At 43.9% G+C, this 25,417-nt stretch overlaps 1 long non-coding RNA gene across 1 annotated transcript in view; it reads right to left on the reverse strand.

The window, feature by feature from the left end:
- The window catches only part of LOC109283010 (uncharacterized), a 102,521-nt gene extending 77,307 nt beyond the window's left edge, over nt 1-25,214 (reverse strand). The window contains exon 1 of the long non-coding RNA XR_002090047.2: nt 25,024-25,214. This is a non-coding gene — a long non-coding RNA (uncharacterized LOC109283010). The remainder of the gene's footprint in view (nt 1-25,023) is intronic.
- Nucleotides 25,215-25,417: the final 203 nt, after the last annotated feature.

Genomic DNA, 25,417 nt, shown 5'->3' on the forward strand with positions numbered 1-25,417 from the left:
CCTTCTGGGGAGCCTACCAGTCCTACTTTCTTATGATTCTATGATCAGAAAATTGTCTGCGTATTATAATAAAATAAGTAGCTTTATCATTAAAAAATAGTAACTTAGAAACCACACCTAGGCATTCAGATGAGTTCCTAGAGAGTGTGGTGGAGAGATCATATGAAAATCATTTTTATCGTGTACAAGATTACTGTGCACTCTCGCCCAGTAGTAAATCATTTCAATTCTTCACATAAATTCTCAGCATCAGTTTCATCTAATTTATCAAGTTCTGCATTACATCATCAGCACCAATTATGTGGAGACTTCATAGCTCAAGTTCCCTGCTCTCTTTAAAAATATGAAGCTTGTCAAAACAACATTAAAGTCTTCTCAAACCTAGCCCACTTCATTGGTTATACTGGACATCCCAGCCTATGCTTAGAGTCCCAGGGAATAACTGATAACAGCATGAAAAGATGTTTATTAGACACTGTGTCAGAAATGTATGGAAAAGACAATAAGGTAAGGAAACATTCAAGATAGTCTATTTACTGTGATAAAAACAGTAGTGCCCCACAACCTATACAGGATAATACTAGCATTGTACTAGTAAATCTTTTCCATTCACTGTGGTAGGAGAAAATAGGTCATTAGAGTTACTAAAAGAAAGAAGATACCTGCCATGTTACAACAGTGTTAGAGTGATATTGTGGCTGTGATCATCCAGGAATTGTATGAGAGTCAAAGACTTCTTAGGGAGATATCTTTTTTTGGGACCAACCATAGTTAGAAGAGAGTCAGACATTCTTTATCGGATCTGAGGAGTGAAAACTATGCTATGCTGGCCTTTACTATGCTGTTCTGGCTTTCACTCCCCAGACCTGATGAAGAACTGCATTTGAAAGTGTAACCTGGGATGGTACTCCAAAAGGTACCCCCTCTCCAATTGAAGGGATCAAAGCAGGTGCACAAGCGCTGTGGGAGGTGTAGGGACTCTCCTTCCCCTATAGAGCAGAGCCAGACCACCACTGGGGACTTAACCATATACCTTTTAATGAGGGAACAATACTGGGAACATAACAGGCATAATCAGGGGGTATAGTGGACACTACAGTGCCCCAAGGTACAGGATTCAACAAAGGTTAGACACTTACAGTCATTGGCAAAAGACAGGGTTAACAAAATATAAAACACAAACAGCAGAGAAAACAATACTGGTTGGGGAAATATAATAAGGCACAAAATACAAAATGTCAAAGGACAAAGAAATATAGGGCCTAGGTACCCGGAAAGGGAGAAAACACAATGGCCCCTTTCCACCGCAAGAAGAATTTTTCCTTGTTAGCTCACTCATCCCAAACCACCAAAGCTGGGACTTGAACTTGGACCTCCCACGTGGTATGCAGTAATGCTGCTACATAGCCACCACTGCTGGTACTACTTCAAGCTGCTAGGGGTCTTGACCTTCCTGGAGCCCCAGCCTCATGTCGAGCTGCCTGGTCTCCGATTGGAGGAGCTGAAAGCCGAGCTGGGAACCCCTCAGGTCGCTGCTCAGATCCTTGCTGAAGTGGGAAGCCTCTCCTGCTGGCCACAGCCTCTTGTAGGGGATCCTGGAGCCAGGCAGGAAGCCTCTCCTGCCAGCCACACGCCACGCTGCTGAGGGTCCAACTGCTGCCTGCAGGTCCTGCGCCTTCAGGCTCTGCTGGGGCAACTGCTTCCACCCTGCTGGCTTAGCTCTTTGAAGCTCCTTCCTCATGTTCCCTCCCTGGTCTCTTCCCTGAGTCAGCTGTGCTGCCTCTTTTATCCCCCTCCAGGTGAGCCCAGGGGCCAATCAGGGGACATGAGGGGTGAGTCTCTGGGGCCTGATTGGTGAGGAAAGGGAATCCCAAGTCCTCCAATCATCTTTTGCCCTTTCAAAACCCCTGGGCTAGGTCACTGCCAGCTAGCCTGTCACAAAAGCTTATCTAACTCTATCCTATATGCAGTTAGTCCTAAGAAATCCTTGCCTCTCACATAAAAGAAAGCAGCCCATTGGTGAAATTCTGTGATCCCACACCACTGAGAGGACCAGAAAACAGCATTGTCAGTGCTCAGTGGGAGCACTGACAATGAAGTTAGTAATCCTAAAAATCCCTCATTAGCGAGTTGGTCAGTGGAACTTTAAGGCAACTGAGAGCAAGGGAGGAAGAAAGAAATAGGTGGTTAGAAGTACCAAGAAAAGGAACTGGAGTAGGATAAGCTCAAAGTGGGAGTGGGAGGAGAGGAAGGGAAGAAAGGGGTGAAACAAAACCAGGGAAGAAATGGGATAGAAGCAAGGCCCTAGTAACTACTGTAAGAGCCACTTTCACTCCAATAAAAATATGGACCAGCCCACCTACTAGGTCTCTCCAACTCTAATGTCTGATTCCTTGCCAGAAGAAGAAACCTCAAGAAGGGGGAAAATAATAGGATATCCAGCTGTGACAAGAACACAAGGTATAAATGGGAGAGAGAAGATAAAATTGGAAAGATGTTTATTGAGAATAGATATAGATATCAAAAATAAAAAGTACAAGATGGAGGTACAGTTAACTGCTAGTAAGGGAAGCAGCAGCTGATAGGATACAGAGTCAGTTTTTAGTCTGGAACAATAGTAACTGCAGACTACTATCAACTGATGGGTTTTTGAAAACCCATGTGAAACAGGGTGAGTGACCTTAGAAAAGATTCTACAACACAAAAATGACCCATTTTTCTGGGGCCCTTAAAACAGTGGCAGCAGCAATTCACAGGGAGGCAGCAGAGCAGCAGAGGCAGGTCAGGATGGCTCTGTCAGGGCCAAAGCAGCTACATGCCTGCCCAACTCCAGAGATCAGCAGGCTGGCAGGGGTAGGGGAGAAGGTTAGGTTTAGGGTAAGGAAATTCCTGCCATCATTGCAAGAGTCCTGGTGGGGGATCTGGTCTAGAGATGGCAGGAGCCAGGCAAGCAGTTCTTGCTGTGTTAACCCCACAGGGTACGTCCAGACAAGCACGCATGTGCCTCTTGCCCCACCTCAAACCCTTTTGAGGCAGGGCAACAGGCGCATTCAGGAATGAAAAAATGTTCCCTGCGCTACAAGTTTGGGTCTAAAAAACACAAAGTTTAAAAAAGCGGTCCAGGACCATGCCCTTAGGCAACCGGAGGCTGGGTTCTCTATGGAGATGTTCTGGCTGCCAGAGCGTCTCTTGGTTGGCCCGTCACCCTGGTGCTGAAACACGCAACCAGCCAGGCTGCATGTTTCAGCACCAGGACTCCGGTGCTGGTGAGTAAGGGGTCGGGGGGGGAGGACTGGAGGAGGGGGGAGGGGACAACAGGGAAGGACCCCCCAATGGCCCCACCCACTCCCCCAGCCCCCCCAACCTCTGCCCTGGCTGGCCCCTCCCCCTGCCCTAGCCAGCCCCATCCCCCCAAGCCCCCTGGATCCCTGCCCTCCCACCGAATACTTAAAAAAAAAAAAATTAAAAAACCCCAGCACTGACCAGCAGCTGAAGCTGTCATCTGGCTGACTGGGGCCCTGCCCGCACAGGGTGACAGCCTCAGCAGCCCCATCCTGGGCCCTCCTTCCCCTCCGCTGTCCTGTGCTGCCCAGGGGGGCTCTGCCAGGAGGCCCTGGAGCCCCACCCCTGCTTCCAAGGTTAGCAGAGGCTTTTTTTTCTTTTTTTTTTCTGTTCTTTTTCTGAGGTTTTTTTTAAAGTGATGGTGCCTGGGGTTGTGGGGGTAGCCTTGGGGGCTGGGGGTGCAAGTTGGGGGGTGAGGCTGGGTGGGGCAGCCATTGGAGGGTCTGGGGGAGCAGGGGGTGGGGCTGGGTGGGCAACCATTGGGGGGGCTGCAGCAGCTGGTGGGGGATGGGGACAGGTGGGGCAGCAATTGGGGGGCTAGGGTGGGGCATGTGGGCCTTGTGGGGGGGTAGTATCCCCTGTGGGGGCCACTTGGCCCCTATTAGGGGGCTGTACCCCTTGTGTGGGGGCCAAATTCCCTGTTGAGGGGCCAAACCCTTTGTATGGGGGACAAATCCCCTGTTGGGTGGCTGAACCCCCTTTTGGGGGGCCATAGCCCTTGTGTGGGGGCTGATCCCTCTGTTGGGGGGCCATAGCCATTGTGTGGGGGCCAAATCCCCTGTTGGGGGGCTGAACTCCTTCTGTGGGGGCCATCACTCAGTGGGAGGGCAGCAAAATATGTATTCAGGAAAGATGCATTTAGCGTTCACTTTATTATTATGATAAGAAACTTGCTTTAACACTGTAAGATATATCAATAAAACATTGTCCAACTGATTGCTCTCTCTCTCTCTCTCTTTATAGTGGTCTTTTGTTTTACTTGTGGAGGAACATGGATTTGGGGGCATTTTACAGAGTGACTTTGGGATTTTTTTTATCAGGGATATTTCAGTTTTCCAATAGGGAACACCAGAATTCCTGCTAGGGAGGCCAGTGGCAAGACCCTGCCTACTCAGAGCTGGCACCTTGGACCCAGCTGGCTGTGGCTGACCTCCTGGTCAAACGGGGCCAGGACATGCTTTGACAGTTCAAAGCAGGCCACCACACCCAGAACATCTTCTGGGAGATAGCTGCCCAGACGGCCAGGCAACGAGCACACGTGGAAGTAGTGCCGCACAGAGGCCAACCCTGCAACCACAGTCCACTGGCAGCTGGCCCAGAGGGACAGATGCCTCTACTGGCTGTGCAGTCCCCATCTGGGTCTAGTAGGTGGGCAGCAGGCCACAGCCAGGCAGCAGCCCCCACTGCCAGACTACTGCAGTAGGTAGAGGGGGCAGGGAACTCTCAGGGCTGTTTCAGCAGTCCAGCTGACACAAGGGGTAGTGTCCCCAGGTACCAATTGGCTGGACCCCAGAAGCTCTTAAGAGTGAGTAGCCCTGAGCTACTTGCCACGGTGGCTTTTTATACTGCTGAGGCCAGGACAGGGCAGCTTTTTATGCTGCTGGGGACAGCACAGGTGTTGGCCCCGGGTGCTAGCTTCCCCTGGCTGCAGATCCGGGAGGAGCCAGGCAGGGTTATTTTGCCCCAAGTGGCACAATTTGCTTCACACTAAAGTGCATGTCTGAGCACATGCGCTGAAGCAAAAAGACCCTGCTCAAATTTGCACTGCTTCTATTTGAGCAGCTGCAAGTGCATGTGCTTGCATGTGTGGACGCGCCCACAGGGCAGTAAGGGGCAGTCTTTAGCTGATACTACTTTTCAGCACTTGCCTCCCCACTTCCCCTTCCTCTTCTGGGAAACTGCAGCTATCACACTGAGGACAGCCTCACTGTGGAACCTCAAGTAATACACAGAGCCTCAGCCAAGTGTTGCCCTTATTACCCCCACCTCCAGCAGGAGAGATGTCAGGCTTTCAAATTGTTTCCCGTGGGGGTGGGAAGCCCCAAGACGAAATCCTTTATTGCCCCCGGGCTGGACAGCTCATCTTTGAGGTTACTCTGTAGTTATTCAGTCAGGGAGCTAGAACACCCGGCTACCCCATTCATAGCACTACAACTGAATGCTTATCCATGCCCAAAAACTAGGGACATGACTCATTACTCTCTACACTGCCCTTCCTGAAATATCAAGTCAATTTCTATGTCCTTATCATCAAGGGATTCAGTGGCTTTATCTTGAATCAGGGACTCTCCCATTGCCTAATAAGATAACCTGACGTGCTGTGCAGAGGACAACAGTCAAAAGTTCTGCTCCTCAGGCACTAACTAGGGTGAGGCAAGTGGGGCACCTGCCCCAAGCACCAAATACGAGGACACACCAAGATATCTTTCCCCTCCTGCCAGGGGGTGGAGGGGAAGGTCTGTACTCATCCTGCCCGGCCAGAGGAGCTGGCTAGGGCAGCACTGTGCCAACCTGGGGGGCAGGGAGCAAGTGAAGTGAGAAGAATGGTGCTCCCCTACCCCACTCAAGGAGTTGTGCAGCCCTACAACCAATATGTATGTATGAGAGGAAAGGGGAAGGGAGCAAATGGGGCACTGGGTTGCAGTCATGGGACTGCTGCCACTGGAGTAGAGCTTTCAGTGCTACAGCAGCATTAGCAGTAGCCCAGGGAGGTTAGCCTTCCCTTCCCCTGAGCCACATCTGTCCATCCCACCACGTTCAGCTCCAAGATTCAGGCAGTTTTTGCTGATATGAACACAGAGTACTATCCAATGAAACAATTTCCTGCAGGAGTGAACAAACCACAGGTGACAAATGTTTGTCACATCATTTATCGTACTAATGGAAGGTACTTGAATATTGTGAAGTCATCTGAACTGGCATGATAAACCTGTATGGAATAGAAAAGGATTCATATTTCCTCAAAGGCCTCAGCGGAATGAAGGGGCCCTAAAATAGATATCTTTTTACCTGCTAAAGAGATCTTTTTACAGTGGCAGAGTGATGCAAGAACAAGTCAGTCACTTATGGCCTATTTTGTCTATGCTAATGCTGTAAAATTATAGAAAAAGCCCACTAGCCAACTAGTAGGGATTGCAATTAACTTGGTTCGCTTTCTTTAATTAATCACATTTTATTTTTTACCAATAGTATGTTTGGCACCTTAAAAAACACAAAGGAAAAGGCAGTATTACATGTATTCTTCCTACCATGAGAGGCCAATTTGCCAAACCAGAGATGTCCCGCACAAGCTCTATGGCCTTCTCATACTGAATACTTGGCAGGATCAGAACCCTGCTTTGTTACTCATACTGTTCTCCAAAGATAACGTGGGAGCTAAAACAGAGTAAAACTTTGAATATGTTCACTGAAAGTCAGGTTCAGGGAACCATAAAACCAATTCCACCCTTGCAGTTGCTGATAAAGTCAAATAGACCCTGAGTGCAGTGCTTAGGATTTTCTTCATAACAAGTGTGTAAATATTGATATGCACTTCAGCATGATTTTCAACCAACTCAAATTCTCTTAAAGTTGCTTTTAGGTCACTTTTATAAATACAAAGTTACATTTCCAGGGCTGCTGTGCATTATGAAAATAATGGCAAACAAGGTCATTAAATGCTGGCACTGTGCTAGTGATACTAATTTGATATTATTTGGGAAGAGAGTTATTAATACACCATTAACACACAATCCATTAAGCTTTTAATTTGTTTGTTTTATTTCTACTCTGGAAGTGCCAGAATAGCTGTCCAAATGAGCGCACACGCGGCACATTCAGGTAGTCTCCTTAAGGTAGCAGTATTGGCGGGGGGGAGGTTGATGCTTGGAAATCCTGGGGTCAAAAAAATCCATGCAAAAAAACAGGGTGGAACACACTGGGACACCATGCGCTCCCCAAAACCAGAGCCTGGCTGGCTCGACCCACACTCCAGCTGCCAGCCAGGCTCCAAGTGTCACGATCATTGCTGATTGCAGCCCAGGAGGCCACCATGACCCCAGGTAAGGCTTCTGGGGCCAGCCTCCCCTACCCCATACAGGGTAACCTGCCATGCACCAGAGGGAACGTAGCACAGGCATTCCCGGGGACAAGTAGCAGCAGCACAAGGTGCCATTGCCAGTTGTCCCCGAGAAACCAAATATCCATGCCTATTTGTCACAAACAGCAACAGAAATGCATATGTACAAACTGGACCAACACCTAGCTGGGGTCGTCTGACCCCAGCACTCTTTCCTGCCCAGAGCAGCGGGTCGGACTCAATGATTTGTTGAGGTCCCTTCTGACCGTAGCATCTATGAATCTAAGAGACATAGTGAATTACAGTGCCAATACTTACAACCCAAAGTATTCATGAATATTGTCAGGATCTCAAGATCTTGAGATTAGCTTAAAATCATGAGCTCTTTCAGATAAATAAAATGTTTATTCTTTTAAGCCAACAGAGCATGCTTGCTTTGTGTTTTCAAAGATTCATTGCCAACCTAGAACTAGTAGGAAAATGCTTCAGAGGTGTTCAGTTTGGGATGGGGGTTTGTTTTGTTTCTACATAATAAAGGATGAGTCTCATACATTGTCTTGATTATGACCATTGTGGCTGAAATATAAACATGATGGCTGATAACTACAGACCCACACCAAGTCATAACTGATTCTGCAATACAGAGCCCATTAGAGTTTAAAAGTCCTCTTGGATATGTGTGATCATTGTCCTAAAATGCTTCCCCTTGGCAATGGTCCAGACTAACTTTTCCCAGAATTAGTTGGCCAAACTAGTGACTGGCTCATTTATGCAGTCTACTGGATCTCATATTCTCCTTGCTAAGAGAACTGTGATCATAATTTGAATCTATATCAATAGCAAAACCAACCACTAATTCAAATCATAAGTAATAACTTATACAATTATAGTTTGGGGTGGCAGGAGAACACACTTCAAGAGTTAGCTCACCTAACCCCCTGCACAGATGTAGAATAGATTCATAGATTCATAGATGTTAGGGTCGGAAGGGACCTCAATAGATCATCAAGTCCGACCCCCTGCATAAGCAGGAAAGAGTGCTGGGTCTAAATGACCCCAGCTAGATACTCGTCTAACCTCCTCTTGAAGACCCCCAGGGTAGGGGAGAGCACCACCTCCCTTGGGAGCCCGTTCCAGACCTTGGCCACTCGAACTGTGAAGAAGTTCTTCCTAATGTCCAGTCTAAATCTGCTCTCTGCTAGCTTGTGACCATTGTTTCTTGTAACCCCCGGGGGCACCTTGGTGAATAAATCCTCACCAATTCCCTTCTGTGCCCCCGTGATGAACTTATAGGCAGCCACAAGGTCGCCTCTCAACCTTCTCTTGCGGAGGCTGAAAAGGTCCAGTTGCTCTAGTCTCTCCTCGTAGGGCTTGGTCTGCAGGCCCTTGACCATATGAGTTGCCCTTCGCTGTACCCTCTCCAGGTTATCCGCATCCTTCTTGAAGTGTGGCGCCCAGAATTGCACGCAGTACTCCAACTGCGGTCTGACCAACGCCCTATAGAGGGGAAGTATCACCTCCCTGGACCTATTTGTCATGCATCTGCTGATGCACGATAAAGTGCCATTGGCTTTTCTGATGGCTTCGTCACACTGCCGGCTCATGTTCAACTTGGAGTCCACTAGGACTCCAAGATCCCTTTCCACCTCTGTGCCACCCAGCAGGTCATTCCCTAGGCTGTAGGTGTGCTGGACATTTTTCCTCCCTAGGTGCAGCACTTTGCATTTCTCCTTGTTGAACTGCATCCTGTTGTTTTCTGCCCACTTGTCCAGCCTATCCAGGTCTGCCTGCAGCTGTTCCCTGCCCTCCGGCGTGTCCACTTCTCCCCATAGCTTTGTGTCATCTGCAAACTTGGACAGAGTACATTTGACTCCCTCGTCCAAGTCGCTGATGAAGACATTAAAGAGTATCGGTCCAAGGACCGAACCCTGCGGGACCCCACTGCCCACACCCTTCCAGGTCGAGACCGACCCATCTACCACGACTCTTTGGGTGCGACCCTCTAGCCAATTCGCCACCCACCGGACTGTGCAGTCATCCACATCACAGCCTCTTAATTTGTTCACCAGTATGGGGTGGGATACCGTATCGAAGGCCTTCCTGAAGTCCAGGTATACGACATCCACCCCTCCTCCTGTGTCCAGGCGTTTCGTAACCTGGTCATAGAAAGAGACTAGGTTGGTCAGGCACGATCTGCCCGCCACAAACCCATGCTGGTTTCCCCTCAGCATAATTTGTCCTGCCGGGCTCTCACAAATGTGAGCCTTGATAATTTTTTCAAATACTTTACCAAGGATGGAGGTGAGACTGACCGGCCTATAGTTGCCCGGGTCCTCCTTCCTCCCCTTTTTGAAAATGGGGACCACGTTAGCCCTTTTCCAGTCCTCCAGGACTTGGCCTGTGCGCCACGAGCATTCGAATATTCTCGCCAGTGGCTCTGCAATGACGTCGGCCAGTGCCTTCAGCACCCTCGGATGGAGCTTTTATGGAAATATGCTTTTCCTAAACTATCCAAGACAGTCAACAAAATGGAAGAGAGTTCACAGGCAGCTTGTTCCATTCTTCTCCTGAAGTTTTTTTTCTTAAATTTAATTTAAATCTACTTTGCTGAAGTTTAAACTTATTGCCTTGCATCCTGCCTCCTTTGGTGAGTGAGAACAGTTATTCTACCTTTGCTTTATGACAGTCTTTCAAAGTATTTGAAAACAGCTATTGTGGAACACTCCCCTCCCTGCCCCCATACCCCCATGACATCTCTAAATATCAAGCCTAGAGAAAAGAAAAAGTCCAATCATGGTATGTCACACAAACTCAGTAAAGATTTGTAGTTGCTCAGCAGCCAAGGACTGACCTGAGAACTTACCCTCAGCTCTTTGTCATGGATAAAGTGACTTCAAAAGAAACATGAAAATTTACAAGAACAGTGGGTTAAAATCTGCCCTTTGGCCCACTTGGACTTTGAGGAGAACAGCATGATCATATGAGCTGAATAGTCATTTAAGCTAAGTACAGACATTCAAAAAAGTCCAAGACAGAAGAGTCTGTGGGGGGAGAGGATCAATGAAGCAGCTTGCACTGGCCAAGGCCAGAAGCCTGGGCTCCTCCACGCCTCCCAGGGGGGCCCTCTCCTCAGCCCTGCCCCCCCACCCCCACCCCCCAGCTGGCAGCAATGAGAGGAAGGGGAAGGAGAAGAATGGAGGCCCCTTGCTACATGGGCCCCCCAGGTTGCTGGCTTGGGTCTTGCGGGGGGCTGAGCTGGGTTGGCACAGAGTGGGGCTCCATTCCTCCAGCTGCAGCCAGGAGCTGCAGCTCAGAACGTACACAGCTTTTCACTGTGCTGGGAACTGGGGGTCAGGGTGGAGGGAATGGAGGAGCTCTGCTGCACAGATCCACATAGCTGACCCACCCGCCCAGCTTGCTGGTTCAGGTCTTTGGGGGGCCCAGGCCAGGTCCACATAGCAAAGCAGCTCTCTTCTCCCAGCCCCCATCCCCACTGCCCAGTCATGCAGGGAGGAGATAGAGCCTTTTCAGTCTACAGCCTCGGAGTGGGGCTGGGCTGGTGCTCACCTGAAGCATATGAGTACCAGCCAAGGCTAGCACACCACCCTGCGAGGGAGCCCTCAGTTGCTGGGGGACTGTGATCAAACTTGAATTACAATGGGATCTGGTACAGACATTTAATAAAGTGCTCTAACCTAAAGCACTTTAGTTTGATACTACATCCATCCAGGGTTATCTTAGATTGGGATCTGCCATTTTTAAAGCGCTCTGTGCGCCACGAACATCTATCCAATTATGACAGTAGAGTGCTTTCTGTGTGCTTATCGTGCAATAAGTGTAACATCTGTATCTAGCCTTATGGGGCTCTGAGAGGCATGGGAGGAAAAAAATAAAACGAATGCTTTACCGAAAGAGACATCACATCAGTTTGACCCAACTCCCCAGCATCTGTGTTACTCGCATGCTTCAGCGGGGCTTTTTGGCATTTTTATCTAATAGCTGATTCCATTTTTTTCTAAATCTGTAAGCAGCCATAAAGACCTGATTCAATAGGTAAACTTGTGCCAAGGTTCAAGCATGTAAGTAACCGTACTTCAGGATTAAAGGTAATGGTGATTTAAAGGCAAAAGAATTAGAGCATGACTATCCTACAGATTGCAGTGTAATCTAATCTGAGCTAAATTTAAACCTGGAAACTTGAGTATCACAAGTGTCTGGTCACAGTAGCCTAGGTATCTGTATGGACTACTTTACTGGACCAAAGAAGCAGGTTCTCTGCAAGGAACACTAGCTCATGCAGAGCTCCGTGGGCTCCTATACACTTTCAGGGACCCGGATCCGATGCGGACTTGATAAATCAAGTCTGCTAGAGCCCAGAAATAAACATGCCCCAACAGACTCTGGCATCATGTGTATTAGCATCCCTGCATGGAAAATGGAGGTGGGGTGCTTTGAACTAAAGCTCATTCAATGAGCTTTAGTTCATAGTTTCATAGTTGGTAGGGTTGGAAGGGACCTAAGCAGATCATCAAATCCGACCCCCTGCCATGGCAGGAAAGGATGCTGGGGTCAAACGACCCTGGCTAGGTTGTCTGGCCTCCTTTTGAAGACCCCCAAGGTAGGGGTGAGCACCACTTCCCTTGGAAGTTGGTTCCAGCTCCTAGCTGCCCTGACAGTGAAGTAGCGCCTCCTGATGTCTAGCCTGAATCTACTCTCAGCCAACTTATGGCCGTTGTTCCTTGTTACTCCTGGTAGTGCTCAGGGGAACAGGAACTCTCCCATTGCCTGCTGGTCTGCCTTGGCAAGTTTATAGGCAGCCACCAGATCCCCTCTCAGCCTACTTTTGTGGAGGCTGAACAGGTTCAGGTCCCATAGCCTCTCCTCATAGGGCCTACCCTGCTGCCCTCGATCATGCAAGTGGCCCTCCTCTGGACCCTCTCGATGCTATCAACATCCCTCCTGAAGTGCGGTGCCCAGAACTGGACACAGTACTCTAGTTGTGGCCTGACCAGTGTCACATAGAGGGGGAGGATCACCTCCTTGGACCTGCTCGTGATGCATCTGTGGATGCATGACAAAGTGCGATTAGCCTTCCTGACCGCGTCCCCACATTGGTGGCCCATGTTCATCTTGGAATCAATGATGACACCAAGATCCTTTTCTGCCTCTGTGCTGACTAGAAGGGATTTCCCCAGCCTGTAGGTATGCTGCTGGTTCTTCCTCCCCAGGTGCAACACCTGGTACTTGTCTGTATTGAAACCCATCCTATTCTTATCTGCCCACCTCTGTAACCTGTCCAGAACTAGTTGTAGCCAGATCTATTTCAAAGTGCCCCAATGCCATTTTTCAGCACAGAGGACGTGACACTCAGGCACTTTTAAATTAAAGTACTCATTACTTAAACAGCCTCCCCCATGCCTCCCAGAGCACATGTAAAAATGCCCTGTGTTGCCATGATGAGACAATTTCCAGTACTTGAAGCACTGTAGAGACACAGCTGGACACCCAGGGCAAACAAGAAGTGACATAGTTGCCATCATGATCATGAACACAAAAACTCTCTCCCCTTCTTCCCCAAATCTTTAATAGGAGTGGTTGCTCCCATCTCCCCCCACTAGTTACAATGCAGAGTTCTTAAGCCAGCTTGTTTAAATCTAGCACTGCATCCTGCAATGCAGACATACACTTAGGCACTTACTGAAGAGCATTACTTGATCAGGGTCTACTTCTGCCCAAAAAAAGAGTAAGTTGAGGGGGTAGCCCTGACCCCATTGAAGTCAATAGAAGTTTTGCCATTGATTTCAATGGGGTTTCATCTTACCATAGGCGAGTGAGGGAAAAGGATAGAATAATTATCCTGTTTGCTTAAAAATTGTACATTTTAGAACTTAACATATTGCTGTAACCTTTATCTTCCCTCACCCAAAACCTTCCCCCCATGCTGTGTTGTTACTCCCATTTGTCAATCTATAACTAAAACTATGTTGCAAGCTTTGGGAAATACATTTTTCTTCATTTACTATAAGATGTCTGGCACATTTTTAGGTGCCAAATAAATAAGCTTAAAGCAATATGCTATCATTTGATAGACAGTTATGACTGAATATTACCTATATATTTCATCTAAATATAAAATGTTAAGTGTATTAATCCAATTAACTGTAGCAACACTCAAATAGTTATCTGCACTTTCTACCAAAATGAGTTTAACTGGCTTTATTTCTTAATATGTAAATGCCTGTATAAACTTTATATTCCAGGTTAGTCCTATATACATATCTAAAATCAGATTAATTCTAAAAGTAATTCAGAGAACAAGACAATTTCATTTGATGATAATATATCAACTGTATCAAAATTAATAGGGAGATTATTAATGTATTTTATAAACAGATGTGTACACTGAAGTTAGCTCCAGATAAACTAGAAATTATTAAATTTCTAAAATTAAAATGCCAAAGCTTGATCGGTTGGATAATGAGAAACTGATTGCCTCAATTACTGGAAAGGAAATGAGTGCAGCAATATAGAAACATATAACTTAGTTAAAAGGTAGAAAATAGAATATTTTATTGTTTTTCAGAAAAAAATTAGTAGGTTCTTAGATGAGAAATATATAATGGAGTAATGTCAGACTCAGTGAGATGCATACTTGTAATTGTGTTCCCTATGAATAGTAAGTGGAAACCTCATTCTAAGTGAAATATTAGGCCTATCCAATTAATTAATTGTTTCAAAAATCCTGTCAGGTAGTTTAGAACAGGTCACAATTAAACTAATTCATAAAGATCAGAATGATTTCCTGCATGGCCAATTTATTGATGGTAATATGTATAAAATATTTAATTTAATACAGCAAGTAAATAAATTAAACACCCAAACTATGACAGTCCCTGTTGATGTACAGAAAGCCATTAACAATCTACGTACATGAATTCCCAAATGAATTTAATTCCCAAATATTACTTCTAATATGATTTTTACACTATATTACTCTGTTACTGTATCCACTTCATCCAGAACTACATTTCTTTGCTACATGGTAGAACTCCCTAAATTCATACAATGCCATATTTTGTATGTAGTAACTGACAATGCAATACATATTCCATTGCCTTATTCAAAGTGCAGTTCAGTCATTGTGCATTAAGTTATGAGCACTCATGTTCATGAGGGTGCACCTATACTATGTCCTCTTCTGGTGATCCTCCAAATGCCATCCTACACTGCTTTGCATCCCACAAGAACCAACCAATCCATTTACTTTCTGTTGGTTGATTTGCCCCCAATATTCAAATTTTTCAGGCTTGCTCCCTCCCCAAAACAAAATATCCCCCAAAGAAATATTGTTTGCAAAACAAAGCATTTCTGTGGATACAAAAAAAACCCCCAAAACAAAACCCTACAATTCCAGGTATTTGTAATAAAAGCAGAGAAAATGAAGGGCTTCCAGAGAAGAAAACAGTGCTGGCCATTAACACCCCATTGCCCTTCACCCAGTAGTTAAAGCACTCTTCCAGCATGTAGAAGACCATGTTCAATTCTTTAGTCTGTTGGAGGTGATTTGAATCCAACATTACCCACCTCTCAGGAGTATCTAATCACTTGGCTTCTGGTAAATAAACTACTCCAATGTTTAGCTGAGCCTATTTGCATAAAATGAAAATGAACTTTTCCAGCTAGGAAATCTTACTCCACCCTCCAACTCTCTTGTGAAAGACGAATTTTCATTTTTACCTGGGATAAATTTTACAATCTTTGCATTCTCCTATGCCTGAGGAAGGGCATGTGTGCCCAAAAGTTTGCAAATAAAGAAAAAAAATGCAACTGTCTAACAAAAGATATTGCCTCTAGCACACTGACTGCCTGTTAACACTTTGTAGAAAATACTTGGGCATTCAGAAAGCCAGAGAAAGATCAAGAGTAGAGATATGAGAGTCAAGGTAGCTTAACCTAGACAAGAAACAAGAACTCAAAGGTGGTTAGAAGCCATGCAGAAGTCATAAGTTAAAGTCAACAGTCAGAAGTTCCAAGTCTAAGGGTCAGAGCAAGAGATGAAACCAATACCCCAGGCTGAGGTCAGGTGCCCAAGGTCTATACCCAGACCAGAGGCTGAAAGCCAAAAGACAGATGTAGGTCAAAAGCAAGTCAGGAACTGAAACTCCTAACAAGGAGAGATGAACTAGGAACCAGGGGATCAAATCTTACAGGGGGGGGGGTCTTGTTTCTTATGGGGGGGCTCAGCCCCCCTGAGCTCCCCCATAATTTGAACACTGTTCAATACGTATTTATCTATTTTCTATTTAGTGGAGCAGAGCCAACAGGAAAGACTGAGCCCCTCTGGAGCACAGCCCAATTTCCAGCATACCTCTGAAAAAGGATAGAAATGGGCAAACATCCTCTCAGCCAGAGGAGGGAACTGAACTATGTCTGCCAAACTTTGGAAGCTTGCTCTAATCCGTACCCAAAAATGGGTGATGAAATCTCCTTCTCGGGCAACTTTGAAACAATTAATTTTAAGAATGTAAAAAATGAACTGTCTTCACAATGTTCAAAATGCAGGCGCTTGCATTTCAGCCAAAATTATCTGGAAAATCAGGTCAAACTCATAAATAGTTTCTGCAATCCAAAATTCAGAAATTAATTAACAACGTTATATGCAACACGGCAATTACGCCATATTGTAGCAGCCAAACACGCAGTCACTTTCCAATTACTTCTACTTCTGTGGTAGTCAAAATTTTTAAAAAATCAGTAAAACAGAAAGGAAGGCAAATATAAAGTGGTATCTTTAGGTTTTAGATAAACAGTAGGAGAACTGTAGTCAAAGAAGCTTCAATGATATGAAGCCAAGTGTGGGCCAGAGGAAGCACAATGATGTTATAATAAAATGTAATTGTCAGAGAAACTTGTCTTACACCTACAAAAGAAGTCCACATAAGTGTAAGCTCCATGAAACTATCAGTAGCCTGTACACTAACAAGTATCTATTCAGAATGTCCCCTTTCCATATCCTGCTGCCTTTTTGCCCTAAATCCCTTCATTTTAGAACAGTCATAAAAAAATATTTGTAATGACAACATTGCACATGGACAAGCAGCCAAAATACAAGTCAACATTTTGTAAAATTAAAGTCAAATTAACTTTGCAGCACAAATCCACTCTTCCCCAACTTGCTTAGCTGTCCTCTGCTCTCTCACTTGTACAGTTGTGTTTTTCTTCAGATACAGCTAATTTTTTAGCTCACAAATATTCTTCAGTGTTATCATTAAACACACAACTAAGATGTTCATGTGAATCAATTTCTACGATCTCAACATATCAACTTTGTAAAAGGAGACGTGAGAGTTTTTTCATCTTAAAAAGGATCAGTGTCTTTGAACAATCAAAAGCAACTGCAATCCATTTTTCAAAGATTTAAGTCCCATGGAGTGAAGAAAAACCATAGCAAATAGTTCCAACTCAAATGGTAATTTAGAATTCAACAGAACTGCAATGGCATTTAGACAAATGGATATTATTATTTGTATGTTATACTGTCATTGCAAATGGTATTAAAAAATACATGCAGTATCCAATATTTAGATGATTTGGGGATTTAAACTTCACTGCTGAACAACAAGAAAGATTTATACACCTCCCTGCCTTTCTGCCATCCGACCCCAACAGGGAAGGAGTCCTGCCTAATCTACACATCAAAGAGCAATTCACAAAGACACTCTCATGGACCCAGAGGAACAGACTTCTACCTTCAGCTTCTTCTGTGCAAAAATGAAGTTTATTTTCTACCTATGGAGACTTTTTACCACCTTTAATTTTCCCTGAGCCTGAGGAAAGGCCCATGTGCCCAAAAGCTTGCAGAAAAAGATTTTTTTTTTTTTTGTGTGATTTCTTAGTTGGCCTAATAAAGGTATCATCTTTGAACCAATAGCTCTAGAGTTTTGCATTTTTCTCTGTATCCAATAAATCTTAAATTTATATACTCTTAACTTGTTCATTAAACTCATTAAGAGATGATATTACATAGTCCAATATATTTATCTATTCACTGACATCAAAGCATACAGTTAACTTACATCCCCATCTCTTCTTGAGGCAGAAGGGAGGACAGGGTGTGGCAACTTAGAGACTAACTGGTTCAGAGGGGCATAAAAGTTTTAGCAGGCAACAGCCTACTTCAGCAAATGCTATAAATGTACTTGAAGAAATCAAGGAATAGAAACACAAGGAAGATACAAAGGATAAGGGGAGGTGGGACTACTTAGAGAGGTGGAGGTAGATAAACAGCAGTTAGCCCACTGAGAGACACTGAGGTTATAAAAGCTACTCCAGGTAGCTGTGTAATAGGATAAGAATCCAGGATTTCTGCTGAGACCATACTTTACACCAAGGGTAGGCAACCTCTGGCATGGGTGCCAGAGTATGACACACAAAAGCAATTTGCTTGACATGTGCACCTCAGGACAGATGCCGTGGAAGGGGCCAGGGCTGCCCTGTCACAACAAGGATTGGGCCCCTCACAGCTCTCCTGACATCCATCCTGGCACACCAACATCTCACAAGCAGAGGTTGTGGGTGTTTTTGGCCCTCTGCCCAAACACATTGCCGACCCTTGCTTTACACAGTCCAGTCTGTAGATGATTTCTTGTTCTCCAGTTTCACATTCAAGTCAGTGTTTAAAGTTTTGCTGCTTAAGAACAGCTACCCTGAAGTCCAGCATTTAACTGAAGTCAGTGGTGGATGTCCAGGAATGTTAAAGTGTTCTGATGTGGGCTCTTATGCATTTCTGGAGTTGATATCAGATTAGTGTTCATTTATTCTGTCACATAGGGATCACCCCATCTGTCTAATGTAGACAGCTTACAATATGGTGAAAGGAGGATGAGAATTTAAATATTGAAAGAGATATAGGCAATCATTCAAGGACTCAAAGCAAGTGAGGACTGACTTGTGCATCTCAAAATATCTAAAGGTTTAATAGGTCTCAATTCATGCTGATTGGCTTCTCAGCCTACAGTGATCGATACAACAGGCTCCCTTTACATAATATTAAAATAAAGAAACTCCCTTGGTCTGATATGTATCACATGTTTTCCTGACTTTTCTGAAGTACTTTGCTACAGACAGCAATATCTGTCTCTATGCCTGGAAGGTTAGGAATCAAAATTGAAAATAAAAGAAAGCATGCTTCCACAACTGGAGAATGAAGAACAATATCTTTTTTCCATATCCAAAAATATTGAAGCAGTATTATATACATCAATCAGCAAATGCTCTAAGCACTCCTTGTGCTCTAGCTACAGTTAAAGATTTACACTTCATGACATTAAACAACCACATTTATTTATTATTTACTAAAAATTTTTACATTTAAATGCTTGCAAAACTATTATAAGCCTCTGAATTGGACATCTGAAGGCAAGGAAGTCAAATTATTCTGAATAAACCAAAAGAAGACAGTCCGTTGAGTAGATTTTGAAGATGTGCTTTACACTAGTTGTATTTATTGGTGGCGGTACAGACAGGAATGGTAAGGGCTATTGCAATCATTCACAAAGTTAATACTAGCTTTGATAGGGAATGCCAGGATTTAAGCAATTTTCTAGTTAATTTGCCTATTATAGATACATTCATCCTTTCACCCTACCCAAGGGTAGCAAACATACATTATAGCAAATATTGTAAATGATTTGAGATTAAATCGTGGCCTTTATATATATATATATATATATATATATATATATATTTATGTCTGCACAATCTAACTAATATACAGGAAACAAGTTAGTAGAGGTGGCTTTATCTGGTTTTGAGGGTTTTAGGGTTTTTGAGGGAGTTAAAAAACAAGAACTAGGAGAATACTGTAAATGTAAAAAGCAACAGAGCTGAAAGAGCTGAGAGTTTGCTCACAGAGCTGTTTTCCCTAAATAAACCAGCAGCAGGCAGAACTCCTCAGGCTTGACCTGGGGGTAGTTCACTGAGTTGTGCTCCATAAAGCTGCTTTTGAAAAGCAGCAAAAGAGGTTCTCATCCTTCATATCCACTCCCTGCTGATGGATGCAGGTAGACATACAAAGAGGTGGGTGCCAGCAACAGGATGCACCTATTTGACCATGAAGTGAAGGTAAGGAAGTCTGAGAGAGACAGAGCTCAGTGCCACTTGGGTTTTATTTGTTGTTGTTGTTCAACCAGTAGTAACATTCAGTTTGCAACATTTAACTTTACAGGACAATATCTTTTATCTGATAGAGCATCTTTTATTAAAAACTGTATCCCTAGTTGCCTTGCCAAATAAAACAATACTCTCTGTTCAACAATAAAGCACAGTAGCAGAGGGTGAGAACAGTTAAGAACTCTAAGCAAGGAGCAAAGTGTTCAGATAAAATTTAAAACACAATTGATGAGTTTCATCCATCCAATTACATGAAACTGGTGTCTCTTTTCAATACATTTGTACCTTTCAGGAAGAGGCTGCAAAATGCCCATTTTAGTCCAAAAATATTTCACATACAATTTGGATATTTTTGTCATTTGATGTGTTGTAACACTTCCCATGTAAAATTGCCATAGACAGCTTTCATTTTCACAGATCCTGAAGGTCTTGATGCAATAAAGCAGTTAAGCACATGCTTACCTTCAAGCCAAAGAATCCATTTGCTTATAGTTAAGCATGTGCTTCAGTGCTCTGCTGGATCAGCACCCAAAAGCATCCCATAATACCTTCAGAGCTAAAGTATCTTCATAGTACTTGACACTGTACCACAATCAAAGCACAGCTGTTGTGCTACAAGCATAGACAAAATCCAGGATTTTTAAAAAGGGGATGTGGGAGCAGTCACCAGTCTGCAGGGGTGGCTGGACCCTCCACTCCCTGCCTCCCCACACTGGGGCATGCAGACCACCCTGCAGGACAAGTAGATGGAGATTTTTTTAAGTCCCCTAAACAAGTAAGAATCCCCCACACACACTTTTGGCACCCCGTCCCTTCCCTCCACACTCAGTGGCACATCCCCTCCCCTGTCTTCCCATTCTTTCCCTTGCCCCTCTACTCAGAAATGATTAGAGATAATTTATGTTGTGGTAGTGCGTGGTATTCCCAGCCTGAGCATGGCCCCTCAGCTACATGCTACCTAAAGTCAGTCCCAAAAAGAGAACACTTACATCACCTCTATGCCCTGCCCATGACTACAGCCACAAAGCAGGCTCCATCCAATGACATACCAAACGCAAACCAAATCCCTGAGCTCTAAGCTGCCACCTCTAAACCATTTTCCGTCTCTTGCATGTTTCATGTTCTATACTCAGGGCCACTCTAAGGTGGCACTAGCACCTTATTTCTGGGATTTGGTATGCACTGAGCAGGACTAAGTGAATGTGGTATGCTTCTCGGCAGTTGTACTCATTTTTCTGTGCTGTAATCTTTTGGCATGGCAACATCTTTTTCATGGCCATACCTAGGACAACAAGCAGACCAAGGGAAGGCAACGAAGAGACCCAATACCAGTGAAAGTTATGTGTGTGATCATTTGTACCGACTATACAGCCATGTCAGTGTCTTCTAGATATGACAGCAGAGGTAAGATTTCTGGAGAGATTTTGGTGGTACATAGTGTAGCCACCAGGCAGGTCTGAAAATTCTTGAACAAGGTCCTTTCCAAGCCTAAGAGCCATCCTGGGAGACAAATAGCATGTACTACATCATTTAAATAGGAGGAAAAAAATCTTTTTCTCTCAGATTAGAGAACTATTGGCAACAGGAGTGTACAAGTATATTTTGGGGTCATGACCTAATAGAGGGTTTGTTAAGGAGAGGAAGGCAAAACAGAGCTTAATAAAGCATAATTCAGTTTTATTTGGAGCATGCAGTCTCCACAGGAGCCCATAAGATGCATTCCTCATTTCAACCCCTCTCATAAGAATACCTTCGACATTTTCCATTGCAGCAACTTAAAAACAAACTAGGTAAATGTTGTATGTGATCACGAGACTGCAGTTTCTACCTAATAAAACAGAGTGGAATTAATTACTACAAGGCTGGACACGTTAAATTGTTCATAAAATCTTCTTTTTTTCCCAAGTTTAAGTAATACCAACATTGAATCCACTGGAACTATTCATGAGTAAAATTAAGCACTTGCACAAATGTTCAAGAATCAAAGCATGAGAGTGTAAATTCCTTGGGTATATTCTGGGACCAAGAAAGTCAAAGGGAATTCTGCAACCAGTATAAAGGGAGACAGATTTTAACCCTTTGGTTAGTCTCGTCTATGTTTTTATAACATCAATCACAGTTAAACTAATAAATAATAATGACCCGTAGTGAACAGTAAAAGCTGAGGGGCTAGATATATAGTGTGGCACTAAGAGGACTAGAGAGTGAGCTAGGGTAGTGACCTAAGAACAGTAACACTTTCAGCAGCATGACAGTCACCCAAATAATACTTTCTCAATGCCCTTTAAGAATGAGTATAAAAGCTGAGGTGGGGGATTTTACTTCAGACTTCAAGTCTGTATTTAGAACTGGCAAGAAATTGTTGAAAAGCAAAGAATGACAACCCTGAGATACAAATGAAATGAACTGCCAAGTGGATTTTTCACAAGCGTAATAATTATTTCTGAAATCTTGCAGCTTGCTGTTTTCCTAGTAGAAAGCAATTCTCTCCACTATTTGCTTTCATGCCAACTTGTGCACCATCTCCTTACACATCAGTTGTCATCGCAGTGATAATGTTAATTGTTATAATGAGATATCTAACAATTTAAGGCTTTCTTAAAACCGCTACAGTATCTTGTTTATCTAATTAGAATACAATTAAGAGGAGATGCAACCATTTTAAATGTTATGTGGGCAATTTTCACACGTGTACAGAGTCTGGTAGAGATTTCATGCATAGTTAGGTTTAAAGCTTCCCTGATGTTTGCCAGACACAGCTGAAACAGCAATTTTGTGTTGCAGATATAATTAGATGGCATATTGCCAGGAGTTTCCTGATTTTCTCTACTACTTGTGACCCAAATGTCAAGGAAATTATTGATTTGAGGCAGGGTGCAAACTTAACCTTTCTTAGGAAAAAATGACTGTAAAATGTTCATTGGATTTTTACTGAAATATCAGAGCATTTTAATTTAATAATTCCTTTAATCCTGAGCTAAACCTATTGTTCTCCCACTTCCCACTTTGGTGCTATTCTTTTCTATGATAACTAACCACAAATATGTTCAAACATGGGAATTACTTGTTGTTTCAGTCAAGCCTAGTGCACAAGTGTCATCAGCATAAAAACTGTCATCCTGAATTGGTATTTGTTGACACTATCAGTAACGAAGAAACTAAAGCAACAGAAAGGTTTAGCTGCTCTTTTGCCCTGTAAGTATAGTTCCTCCAAACTAGAGATGAGGGGCACTGCCAGGACAGAAAGCAAAACTTTGTACTATCACCTGTCAGATTATGCTTGTTCTGTGGATGACCAGGTCAGTTTGTTAGCTTTGGAGCCTGGTATCTTCTGTTTATGTAAAAGTACCCTAAAATAATTTAAAATGGGACCAGAGATCAAATTCTTTGGTATGTTCTGCAATAAAAAAAACATATAGTTGAAATGAAAGCTAATGTTTCCCAAATGTCACCTTTGCTTAAGTGTTAAATCTATACCCTGTGCTATATTAGAGCTTTGGCTCTTTCATATAAGCAGTAGAAGTCCTGTTGCCTCTTGTGCATAATATATATTCATCAAGAGGTTAAACTAGGTGTAGGTCATGTGGCCATCATGCAGTTTTCATATTTCCTTATAAAGACAATCCTGGTGTTAACATTAGTGATGCTGGCCCTTGCGTGGTAGATCCTGCACTTCTGTAGTCAACAGAGGATCTGCCAATGTATTCAGTAGTTTCAGGATCAGATCCACCCTTAACCCTTCCCAAGCAGATGACACCAGTTCAATTCTGTTGTGCTTTCTGAACTTAGGACATGAAAACATAGGACTGGAAGGGGCCTCACAGGTCATCAAGTCCAGTTTCCTGAACTCACAGTTAATTTACCCAAGGACTCTAAAAAGTCATCCACTCCAGACCCTCACACACCATAGCTTCACAGCACAAAGCCAGAAATGCCAAGAACACCTTACAGGTAAAGCACAGGAGGAGAGTGCCATGCCTTTTCCCTGACACTGCAACAACAGAGAGGTAATTGAAGAATGTGCGCTCACTGACAAGACACCGACTGCACAGTAGCCCAATACTATTAGGCAGTAACATCATGTGGCAAAAACCATGATGCAACACTACTGTGCAGAAGCATCAAAAAAGGCATTCAACGGCACTACTGAGCAGTAACTTGGGTACTAAAGTACTAAATAAATGCACGCTAACAACTACGCAGTAGTGTCTTGTGTCAGTGCAGCAACTGAATCCTAAGAGGGAGTCATGCCCAATGCTTCAGAGGAAAGCAAATACCCCACAGTCTTTGCCAATCTGATTGAGGGGGGACAGGAAATCCTTCCTGACCCGAAATCTGGCAACTGTTTTGACCCAGACTAGAAAAGCAAGACCCACCAGCCAGGATTCTGTATGGTGTATAAGTAACTGGCAGGAGTACTAGCACACCGCAGTCAAAACTCCCAGCTGGAATGTAGTTCATATCCATTATTTCAGAGGATGGATGGGTGGGTGGGTGGATGGATAGAATAAAAGATCATGAAACAGATAAAGCATTTGAGGGCAGAGTTGAGGGGAGGCCACAAATCTGTTTCTTTTTATACTTTTCCCAGTAGGTGTCACGGTCAGTGATACAGCTGAAATTATAAACACTTAACAAAGACAACAACTGCCCACTGTACACAAAAAATACCACGTTTCCATCAGTTCAAGTCTCAGCTGCATCTCCATTGCTTCCCAGAGACCAACTTCCTTCCTTTTATTCTCAGCTGTCAAGGTCAGCAGTAATGATGGAGTCAAATGAAGTCTTATTCCTAATTTACTTTATATAGTCTAGTGTTGAGTCATAAATCCCTGGCTTGTATAGACAATATCTGGGACTGTCAGACAGTTTCCCAACCAAACACTGGCCAGGCCATGACCAGACAAGATGAGGTGTGTTCAGTCCAGTGTGGCCACACAACCAAGGACTACACTTTGTCCTTATGCAGCACACATATACACCTGCAATTACCATAACATGACATTATAGATGTGTGGGGTGTAGAAATGGATGAGTGATTAACTTATTTCTCTCCAGCTGCTGGAGCACTCTGCAGGGAAATGAAGAAGTAGAAAGGAGACAGCCCAAGTATTTGACAGTCAAACATCTTCATTGTAGCCTGTTTGAACCATTTTGCTTTTCATTTTGAAATTTACCTCCATTCTGACCATTAACTCTTTCCTCAACCTCAACTTTTCTCCCACCCTTAATTATCCTATTACTTCTGTCTTACGTCTCCTGCACAAAAGGATACCATGCCATTACATGCATAAGCTTGCCATTTCAGCAAATCATTTAAGAAAGGGTTTAAGTCCAGGCCACTCAGAAATCACTTAAGCACCTACCTGAAATTAAACACATAGTTAAGTGCTCTGCTGAACAGAAGTAGAATGATGAATCAAGGTATCAGCACCTGGATCACTCATGCCTACCTGTGATATTCACATCAGTTGATAGCAAGGAAGTGTTTCAGTATATTTCTTCTTTGCAAACACTGCTGTCCTACTAACAGTCTCTTCATATGCACAGTCCAAACATCCAAATGAATCATCATTATCCCTGCAGTAAAAGAGAGAGAGAGAGAGAGAGAGAGAGAGAGAGAGAGAGGAAAGAGAGATTATGACTGAGAGCTGTTAGAGGAGGAGGCATAGAATCGCACACTATGCATTAGTTAGCTGAAACAATCAGAAATAAGGTGTGAACATTAACCTAAACATTTAGACAATGATATACATCTTCAAAATACTTTCAACCCCCAATTTACCCCTCAAAGCACTTTAGAGGCATTAAGCAATCTTGACCATGTCACAGAGACAAGTGAAGCAG

This window comes from Alligator mississippiensis, chromosome 1, assembly GCF_030867095.1.
Source record: "Alligator mississippiensis isolate rAllMis1 chromosome 1, rAllMis1, whole genome shotgun sequence".
Lineage (NCBI taxonomy): Eukaryota > Metazoa > Chordata > Crocodylia > Alligatoridae > Alligator > Alligator mississippiensis.